General features: G+C 40.5%; 1 pseudogene; it reads left to right on the forward strand.

Annotated features, from left to right (window-relative positions):
- The first annotated feature begins 7,696 nt into the window (after positions 1-7,696).
- LOC138387450 (calcyclin-binding protein-like) lies at positions 7,697-8,745 on the forward strand (annotated as a pseudogene).
- The last annotated feature ends 2,607 nt before the right edge of the window (positions 8,746-11,352 follow it).

The raw sequence follows: 11,352 nt of genomic DNA on the forward strand, positions 1-11,352 counted from the left end.
TCCAGGCAAGTCCCTTTTGGTTGTCCCTGAAATGACCCTGTCTATCAAGCCCACTTGAACATCTACAATTAGACTTCATCCAACTGTCACCCAACATGGGTTATCCATAAGTACTTGTTATAGTCTGTATGTTCTCTTTGTAGGTCAGACTCAGAATGGGATAGCCATAACAGTAGTCTCCCTGGTGCACTGTAGTCTCTCAAAAATCTTAAATTCCTGCATGCAGCCATCCACCCAATGCCAAATGGTCTCTCTCTGGCTGAAACGACCAAAAAAAAAAAAAAAAAAAAAAAAAACCATGATAATGAGGATACTGTAACCTATGAATGATGTGTTGAGACTGGAAATCCAGAATGGTGGTGACTAAAGTACTGATGCCCTAAGTTTTAGTCACACTCTTAGCTAGGTGAGAACCTGACCAAAAGGGAGTAATTATGAAATAAAATTTTTAGAAGGTCACTGTTTTGGACTGAGCTCCTGCACTAGGCCCCAATAGACTAAACCAAAATGGAATCACTCATGCTAAGTACCACATGATCAGACTGAAACTTTAAGGAGGCACAATAATCCCTCGAAGGCCAGTTTTTCCTAAAAACAGAAGATTCACAGCAACAAAGCAGAAAGGGCCCAGTCAACCTGGGCCAGCATGATAAGAAAGTCCCCTCTGCTTTAACCCTACAAGGAAAGTAACCTGAAGTAATCTGAAGGTAAACAGTTTGCTTTTTTTTTTTTTTTTAGTATTATTCTGTTTCCTTGTTCCTGCCCAAGCTACCTTACGAGAACCAACTGTTCTGCCATACCCAGTAGAGCTTCCGTCTGTTTCTAGACAAGATGTTCCCCGATTCATGAGTCGCTAATAAAAGTCAATTAGATCTTAAAACTAAACTTATTGAAATTTTGTTTTTTAACAGGGTACATAAAGAGATTTTAATCATAATATTTGACTCATGATATGCATTTATTAGTGTCTATGTAAGGACTTCTATTAATAATAACAACAACAATATAATATACACTGTTAAAACCACCACCCAACATGGAACTAGAACCCTGATAATAGCTTCCATCTATCTATGTGATTTTTACTCACCCATTCTCCTCTCATGTGAGGAGGAAATATTTGCATTCTATTCTTTTATGGAGCGAAGAAAAGAAAGTAGAAACAGCCCAGTGGATTTTCCATTTTCAAAGAGATTGAATGTTTTCCAGTTGACTCATTTCCTTGGGAAGCTGACTCTTTGACATTTTGGGAACTGAAATATGTGGTGGCATTAACCACACAAATTCCCTACAAACTTCCGTCTCGTTGAACAAATAAATCCTGTTGCTGCATTTGTCACTAGTTACAGGCAGAAACATTTTCTTTTCATAAGTATAGGACATTTTTAAGCCTAATTGTATGAAAACAGTTACTTTACCCAAATATTATAAACATTTCATCAAAGATGTGTACAGACTGTCTACTAAGAAGTGGCTATAACTTGCCTGAATGCCCTTGGTTTTATTTATTGTCCACAGTAAGAAGTATCTCCAATTGCTCACAAACTTAAAGGTGAGAGGACACTGGAAATGCTGTTATGGTTTTCCCTGATCTCTAACCATCACCCAATCTTGTGATTCTTCCAACTTCACAAAAGAAAACAAAAACAAAAACAAACAAAAAGCAGTGATCCTTCCGGGTAAGTCTAAAAGTAGACATTCTAATCTATTTTTATTATAGTACAACTTTGATTAGCTAGAACATTCTGAATCTAGAAATAGTCAGCCCCCTCACTCCACTCACCTGAATTTTTGCCAGAAGAATATAAAGAGACAAGGACATCATCTCTCACAGACATGCTAAGTACCCTGTCATGGTCACAATGTCACTACGTTTACTGGGGACTGCTTATGCCTCTTAGCAACAATTTTAGTTGCCTAATTTGAGTTGGTAGCTGTATTAGTCAGGATTCTCCAGAGGGACAGAATCAAAAGGATAGATAGATAGGTAGGTAGATATATAGGTAGAAAATTTATTAGAGGAATTGGCTTATACAATTATGAAGGCTGAGATGTCCCACAACGAGCCATCTGCAAGCTGGAGATCTTGGAATGTGGGCAGTGTGGTCAGTCCAAGTCCAAAAGCCTTATTACAACCAGGGAAGCAGATAGTGTCATTTACAGTTAGAGGCTGAAGGCTTGAGAACCTGGGAGAGGGGTAGAACACTGATGTAAGCCCTGGAGTTGCAAGGCCAAGAGAGCCTGGAGTTCTGATGTTCAAGGGTAGGAGGAGGAGAGAAGGGAAATCCTTTTGTCTTCTTTTTTTGTTCTATCTGAGCCCTCAGCTGATTGGATGGTGCTCCCCCCAACATTCAGTCCACAGACTCACACTCCAGTTTCCTCTGGAAGCACCCTCGCAAACACGCCCAGAGGCAATGCTTTGCCAGTTCCCTAGGTATTTCTTAATCCATTCAAGTTGACACCTAACATTAACCATGACAGTAGCTAACTTCCATCACCCTGATTTCATTCAGCCTTTTTGCTGCAGTGATTGCAACCTACATTCCTCTCATGTTTTTGTCCAGCTCTTGGCAAAAACTCCATAGTCATTCTAAAAATAGGTCATAACTGATTAAAATATTTTGTTTAAAGTTTTACTTGTTTTACAAATATTGTGGAATGTCAATGCAGCGTCAAAATTTGCTCCTTGATTTGGACATATTCAAGTAAAAGTATCTTTCTCTCTATATTTTTGAAATCCCTATTACCCTGGCATCCAATTATTTTTAAAGCTTTATTCAATTGCATGCTACAAATGAGTCCATCTTCCAGGCTGGTGCATAAATTGTAATTTGATGTTTTATTGATTGTTCAATAAATGAGGCATAATGACTTATTCCATTATCCCAGGTAAATGTTACCAACCAGAACTATGCTTGGGAGAAAGAATAGGAAAGGGATGTCAGGAAACCCCTGCATTCCCGCTGACCTGTTTCAAATAAGATCATGTGTCTCCTGCTTTATAAATGCCTTCAACAGGAGCTACTACCATTATTCCCTAACAAAGATGAAGCTTCCAATACAAGTGAGCTACCTTGGAGAGGTAACACATCAATTGAATTCACAATATATCAGTATGTGTGTATTTAAGTTCAGAGTGTTTCCTGAGGTTATGATAGTGAGAAGAGAAAGTTGACCGAGTTCCAGAAGTTATCACAGGGTTGGTGGAGGTGGCAGTCCACCTGGGAGGGCTTTACAAGAGCTGGGATGATGGAGGTAGTCTCTGCTGATTTCACAGCTCTATGGGTAAGTGCACTAGTCATTGAAGTGGTTAGCCTTATACTTTCCTCTGAGGTGGGCAAAGGGTGCTGGGGAGGCAAGATTTCAAGCATTCATGGGTTCCTGGCCATATGCTACTGCTGTAAGACCTACTTTTTTTTTTTAATTTTTTTTTTTTTTTTAATTTCAGCTGTGACTCGGGTGGGGCAAAGGCAATCAATGTAAGACCTACTTTTAACTAGATTTGGCCACATGTCTTTAGGAACCAGAAATTCATATCTGAAGATATTGGAATGATGTGGATAACTTCTTAAAACATGTAGTTTGTTAGAGTCAATACATGTTTAAATTGATATACTGTGCCGGTTATATTAACATCAAATCTCAATTACTGATCTAAGACTAATTTAAAAGATAGAAAATAAAAAGACTAGACATAGAAATAATTGTGAACCACACAAGACAGTAGATATATAGTTAAGTAATAAATGTGTTAAAACTTAATTAATTTACATATCCCTTTTTAAAGAAAAACAAATTTCTCATGGGTCACGTAGTATTTACTTAAATTATTCTTATTATTTAATATGTTAGTTAAAATGTATAAACTTAGAATTGGTATAAATGTCTTATCCTTATACAGCTATACAAACCAAAACATACTTATAAATTAAATATAAACAAAGCTACAAAGCCAAATAAGCTTAAAATTAACAATATTTATTTAACGTGACACTTGATGTTGTTTTGCTGAAATTAAGAGCCTATTGCTATGCAGATGCAGCATGATATAGATTGTCTGGTGTTCAGTGATGCATCTCATCACTCTTGACTGCCCACTGGGAAAGATGCGTGATTGCTATCCACGGGGATTCTCTTTGAACTCCTGTAAACTCCAAGGGTAGGTGAGGGTGTGTCTGGAAACCTAATTAGGTGCTGTTGCTACAAATCTGTATGCAGAGAAGTTTAACTAAACAATCACAATTACCCAGGGTTGGGATGAGGATTATTGCATTTTTTAATTTTTAAAAATCAAAATGAGAAATTCATCTGCCACCTGCAAAAACACAACAGTCCCTTTGCTGTTGCCACCAGCTGTGGGTCCGTGTCATTCGAAATAAAGACAAACAGACACAAGAATTCTTCAGTTTGTTTTATCACATCATTTTGGAAGACAGTCTGGAAGTGAAGAATGGCAGGCAGACCTTGACATATTCCAAGAGGTTCTCTCACCCTCATCCCGTGGAGAGGTGCCTTGTCTTTGAAGATGCTTCCAACCAGGTAGAGGAGGCCCTGGCAGCAGGATGCAAGTGGTTATGGTTCCAGAGGGAAACCTGAACAGGGGCCTGACAGGAAAGGACAAGCTGGTGCTGAATTCCATGCAGGACTTCCCCCTTCCTACTGCCCACCCACACGTGATCCACACTGCTTGAGGAAAAGGGGAGGAAACCAGTAACCCCAAAATGCAACCTGCATAGTCATTCTGGCCTTCTCAAATTTGCCTTTTCACCCTGTGCTGGCTTGGCCCACTCTCTCCAGTGCTGTTAAAACATGAGTTGGCAGTTGAGAGAACACTAAGCAGAGACAGCCAGAACAGAGATCAAACTTGAATTATCATCTGAAAAATCAACCTGATGTAGTATATGAGAAAGTGAATTTGACATGGCATGCATGTATAGACCAGCATGTTAATACGCATGTAGGCATTATATATAAATATGCATACATATATGTAAAATGTATACTTCTCCAAGACAAAATAAAATCATTTTTGTGTTTGTTTCATTTTTATTTTAGTTTTCTGAACACTTGACTAGGAAATGTAAACTATGTATACATATATGTATGTATTAATACACACACACACACACTGCTTCACTCTCCTTGGTGTTACTGTCAACATGCAGTAGCAACTGGCAAAGTGAGATGTAATTCTATCTGGTATGTAACCTGAGCAGGGAAAGCCATGTTTTTGATGAGCACTAAGGAATAATTCTCCCTATTAGCTTGCATTAAAATTCTTTTTGTGACCTCAAAATGAGATCATGCATGCTGCCCATGGCCTCTGTAGACCCTTCTATCTCTGCACATTCCTGGAAGCCTTTTATAAGTGCCTTCTAGAATTCCATATCAGTCAGGAAAAATATTTATACCAAAATTTGAAACAGACAATTTTTTTCCAGTCCCCTTGATGCTGGAAGTGTATTTCTACTTGATTTATATGGAGCAGGGTCTCTAGTATGCACCCAACCTTGACAGTCCCTGGGCTTTGTCTCCTGTCCTCCTTTTCCTTCAAGGCCATGAAAATGCCCATAAGCTGAATCCCAGTTTAAGCCCTCAGCTTGTTTTCTGAAAGATGGTCATGCCATGCTGTTGGAAATGAAAATTCCAAATTTCACCTTTGTAATTATGCACCGTACCTCCATCCATTGCCTGATGTAAGTAAGCATTTCAGTGATGCTGTTCTTTCTTTTCCAAGGCCAGATGGATTGCCAATTGCCCAGTAGCAGAAATATGGAAGAGTAGATCTGTCCAGTGAGAATTCAAAAAGACAACCCGGCTTCTGCTTTCCAAATTCTCATACGCTAATGAGGGAGTCATAGGCAGCACAAATGCATAATGAAAATCAAAACGATAAAAGTATTAGAAACACATGAACAAAAACCATAAAAGACCAATTCTATGACTGTAACAAAGACACCTCTCAACTTTTTAGGAGAGCATTAAATTAAGTAGGGCCTCTCTGACAATTTGTGACTACCAGTGAGCTTTCATGCTTCCAGAAACCCTGGGAGGACTCTGTCCTCACTCTCTGAGGATGGGAGGCCTGGCTTTGGCTCCCTGGGCTAAGACAGATTTCTAGTCTCTAGAAATCACAAAGTAAGAGGGCTCAGCATGGTGTAGCATAGTGGATCAGATACTCTGGGGAGAAAGAGGCAGGATTATGGAGTTGGAGAAAAGTGTAGCAGTGGTGAATGGCTATTGGCAGGGAGGGCTGAGGACAAGGGGAGGGGCTGGTTTCTGTGGAACATGCTCAGGCGGAGCTGGACATTACCACTGAGAGCAGTGTTCGTTAAACGTGCCCAGACAAGAAGCATAATTACAAAAGTAAGAACCTGCATTTTCAGAGGGCCTTCCCCTGGAAAATCTGATTCAACAAGTCTAGGGCAGGGGTTATGGAATCTGTATGTGTCTATTTAACAAGTGGTGTTATGATACATAAAATACAACTTGTCTAAAAATATGGATAAATAAGGGACTTCCAGAATTATGTTTAGCACACAGCTCAATCCAGAGTTACTGGAATATTGGAATACACGGAGATGTAACAACAACCTTACAGCAGAACATCTGCAGGGAGCTCTGTCGCCCTGGCTAGAGTGCAGTAGCATTGTCTTAGCTCATAACAACCTCAAACTCCTGGGCTCAAGTGGTCCTCCTGCCTCAGCCTCCCACTTAGCTGGGACTATAGGCGTATGCCACTATGCCTGGCTAAATTTTTGTTTTTCTATTTTTGTTTACCCATCTAATTTCTATTTTCAGTAGAGACGGGGGCGGGGGTGGGGTCTCACTCTTGGTCAGGCTGGTCTCGAACTCCTGACCTCAAGTGATCTTCCAGCCTCAGCCTCCCAGAGTGCTAGGATTACAGGCGTGAGCCACTGCGCCAGGCAAAAATCTGGTATTTTTAAAATACCTGTTGTAGAAGATTAAACAAACAAACAAAAAAAAAACAAACAAAAACCCTCTCCAGTGTTAGTGCCTGTCCTAGAAGTCAAAAAAACAACAAATAAACCCCAATATTTTAATTTTGTTCTTCAGAGCATTACGCCCTCCCTAAGTTAAAGTAAAGCCGTGAAGTGAGTAAGCACAGGGCTCTGCAACCAGAGCTTTAGAAGGCGACCTGGGGAAGGAGGCGTGTCGCCTGCTGCCACCTTGTGGCAGAATTGTGTGGTTAATGAGGACCGGCTGGAAGACAAATGACTTGGGTCCTTTAATAAATATTAAGTAACTTAAAAAATATCATTTGAAATCTTTCTGACCCTATTTTCTCCTTTAAAAAAAAGGATCATTACTATTCTACTAGATTATAATGTTGAGACGAGAAATGAAATTTTTAAAAGAAACGTGAAATCATATATTAACTATTCTTTTCAGCATTGCTAATGCTGCTCTCCCACTTATGAGTAACAGGAAAACTTATTTTTCTGGGAATATTCCTTTTTCTCTTAAGATGGCGAACGGGGTTCCAGAGCCCCCTCGTTGCGGGAAGCCGGAGGCGATAGCACGCAGGGCCAGTGTGCGCACAGGCGGGGGGGGGCGCTGCCACTGCGCTGGGGTCTGTCTGCCCTGGGGATGGCGCGCGCTTCCTGCAGCATTTCCTGTTCTCTTCCCCGCGTGGCTGCACTTGGGCCTTTGGCCTGACCCAGCCAGCCCGACCATGGCTTCAGCTTTGGAAGGGCTACGGAAAGATTTAGAAGAGGTAAAGGTGTTGCTGGGAAAAGCCACTAGGAAAAGAGGACATGATGCCCTCACAACTGAAAAATACAAGATTGAAACAGAAATCAAGAACAAGATGCAGGCCGGGCGCGGTGGCTCACGCCTGTAATCCTAGCACTCTGGGAGGCCGAGGTGGGCGGATCGTTTGAGCTCAGGAGTTCGAGACCAGCCTGAGCAAGAGCGAGACCCCATCTCTACTAAAAAAATAGAAAGAAATTATATGGACAGCTAAAAATATATATAGAAAAAATTAGCTGGGCATGGTGGTGCATGCCTGTAATCCCAACTACTCGGGAGGCTGAGACAGGAGGATCCCTTGAGCCCAGGAGTTTGAGGTTGCTGTGAGCTAGGCTGACGCCACGGCACTCACTCTAGCCTGGGCAATAAAGTGAGACTCTGTCTCAAAAAAAAAAAAAAAGAACAAGATGCAACAGAAATCACAGAGAAGAGCAGAACTTGACAACGAAAAGCCAGCCGCTCTGGCTGCTTCCATTGCAATGGGATATATATACAGCGAAAATCACTAATTACAGAGGGATCATAGTCAGGTAAGCTTGTGAAAATCTATATTACCTTAACTAGAGTTTATCAAGTTCCCACCAAAAATGTGGAGGTGCATTTCACAGAGAGGTCATTGGATCTGCTGGTAAAGAATCTGAATGGGAAGAGTTACTTCACGATCTTGTACAATCTCTTAAAACCCATCTCTGTGGAAGGCAGTTCAAAACAAGTCAAGACTGTTAGAGTTCTTCCCTTATGTAGAAAGCAAGCAGAAAACCCATGGTGAGAGGACGTGACTGAGGTTGAAAAAGAGTGCAAAGAAAAAAGAAAAGCTCTCCTACGCCCTCTATGAAACAGATCCAAGTGAAGGACTGATAAATATTCTAAAGAAAATTTATGAAGATGGAGATGATGATATGAAGCAAACCATTAATAAAGCCTGGGTGGAATCAAAGAGAAAAGCAAGCCAGAGGGGACACAGAATTTTGAGACTTTAAAGTCCTTTTGGGAACTGTGATGTGGAAATACTGATGTTTCCAATAAGGGAATGTTGGTGAGTTGCACATAAATTTGACAGATAACTATTTACACAGCCTTCTTCTAAATAAAGGCAACGAATTCCCCATTTCCTACTGGAGGATTTATTTAAATAAAATATGCTTATTAAACATTTCCTGCAAAGATGATTTTATTAGTACCCTGATCATTTTGTTCAAGAAAGGGTTATCTATATTCTCATGTGAAATGTAAAAAGTCTTGCCTAACAAAAAATGCTACCTTATGTGTATTTTTGTTCAGCTAAGAGGTAGAAAACAAAAGTATTTGCTTGCCTTTTAGTTACTGACATCAGCTCCTACCAATGTAAGGATAAGTAAGAGTAAAACCTGAATTTTTGCATAAAATGCAAATCTCTACCTGTACTTAAGGTTGCTAAAGAGTGGCTAATCCCTTACTATCAGCTTAAGCAATGCATATGCACCAATAATACAATCACAAATATTTCTATTTAGATTTAAATATATTTGTTTATGAATATAGAATAGAAGCTAAATCTAAACAAGAATAGATAATCATCTTTGTATAGTAACAATTAGTAAGTTTTGCCATGGAGCATATGGCTTACAAAAGTAATGACCATAAAGCAAAAAATAATTAATTTGAAAGTCCATCTTATTCCTATGTTCAATAAAGTTAAATTGTTTTGTTAAAAAAAGTTGGTGAACAGGTAGTGACTGGTCAGAAATGGGAAATGTGGTCAATAAGAGAGGTCTCTGCCATCCTCCCCTTCATCTATTCCATTTTCCCAATTCTCTAGGGTGAGGCTACCTTTTGGGTCAGGACAGGCTACTATGAAGATGTCAGATGGCTGATTGGGTTTTCAGAAAATACAGATCTCACCAGTAGGTGGAGAATATAGTTATCTACTCTGCTGGGTAATTTTATGTCAACTTGGCTTGACCACAGTCCCCAAATATTTGGTCAAACATTATTCTGGATGATTCTGTGAAGATGTTTTTTGGATGAGGTTAACATTTAAATTGGTAGACTGAAGCAGACTACCGTCTATAATTTGGGTGGGCCTCATCCACTCAGCTGGAAGGCCTTAATAGAACAAAGACCGACCTCCCCTTGAACAAGAAGTAATTCTGCCAGCAGACTGCATTTGGACTCCAACTGCAAATCTTCCCGGGGTTTCCAGACTGCCAGCCTACCTTGCAGATTTTGGATTCATCAAGCCACCACAATCTGTAAGCCAATTCCTTAAAATAAATCTATCTCTACACACATACACATACACACACACACACACAAACATATCCTGTTGGTTTTCCTCTCTAGAGCAGTGGTCCCCAACCTTTTTAGCACCAGGGACCGGTTTCATGGAAGACAATTTTTCCACAGACGGGGGGGGGGAGGGGGATGGTTTTGGGATGATACAAGCACATTACATTTATTGTGCAGTCAAACCTCTCTGCTAATGATAATCTGTATTTGCAGCCACTCCCCAGCACTAGCATCACTGCCTCAGCTCCACCTCAGATCATCAGGCATTAGATTCTCATAAGGGTGCACAACCTAGATCGCATGTGCAGTTTACAGTGGGGTTTGTGCTGCTAGGAGAATCTAATGCCCCTGTTGATCTGACAGGAGGTGGAGCTTATGTGGTGATGGGAGTGATAAGGAGCAGCTGCAAATACAGATGAAGCTTCCTCCCCACCGCTCACCTCCTGTTGTGCAACCCCTTTTCCTAACAGACCATGGACTAATAGTGGTCCTCTGCCCTGGGTTGGGGTCCACAGCTCTAGAGAGCCCTGACACCTGTGAAGATGTCAGATGACTGACTGGGACTTTCTCACCATTATCTGAAGAATATGGTTATCTACATGGTGAGAACTGAATGTTCTAGAAACATCTGCTGTCTTAATCTCTTGTCTAGCACTCTGAAGCATGGGTTGAAGTTAGGGGTAACCTCACTGAGTCGATCTGGCTTCATTTCCCTGAGATATTATCTTGGTTCTGCCCCCCTGTGTGTTGGCTCCATTCTCAAGGATGGTAGCAAAATTTTTAGTTTCAGGCCTCACACAAAAAAATTGGAAGAAAAAACTGCTTCAGTCCTAGTACCCTAAGAAATTCACCCTGATTAAATTGTCCATTGCTGAGAGTAGGACTTTGGCTTGGGAAATGGAACTTCCTATTTATATTAAGATAATCCCTGAGATGGGGGTGAAATCAGCTTCCTCTAACGAATGTAATCAAGGCGGCTAAATGGATACATGAATGAAATCCCGGTTCTGTTCTGTTAAGATGGTGAAGGAAGGGGAATGGATGCTGGGTAGGCAACCAGTAACGTCCACCAGACACTTACCTAGTATCAGCAAATGATTTATCACAACACAACAGTCAAGTGATGATACTCAAATGAAAACTAGTGCCAAGGAACTGATAAGGAATAGTGGGATTATGGTAAACAGAAATAACATGACCCATTAATAAAAGAGGAAGCTGCTACTCTGCTCTAGGTAATGTGACCATTCAAGAATATAGAATTGCTAGATCTTCAACATTTTCTAGAGAAGTTGATAACCTGGATTTTTA

The sequence above is a fragment of the Eulemur rufifrons genome, chromosome 7, assembly GCF_041146395.1.
Source record: "Eulemur rufifrons isolate Redbay chromosome 7, OSU_ERuf_1, whole genome shotgun sequence".
Classification (NCBI taxonomy): domain Eukaryota; kingdom Metazoa; phylum Chordata; class Mammalia; order Primates; family Lemuridae; genus Eulemur; species Eulemur rufifrons.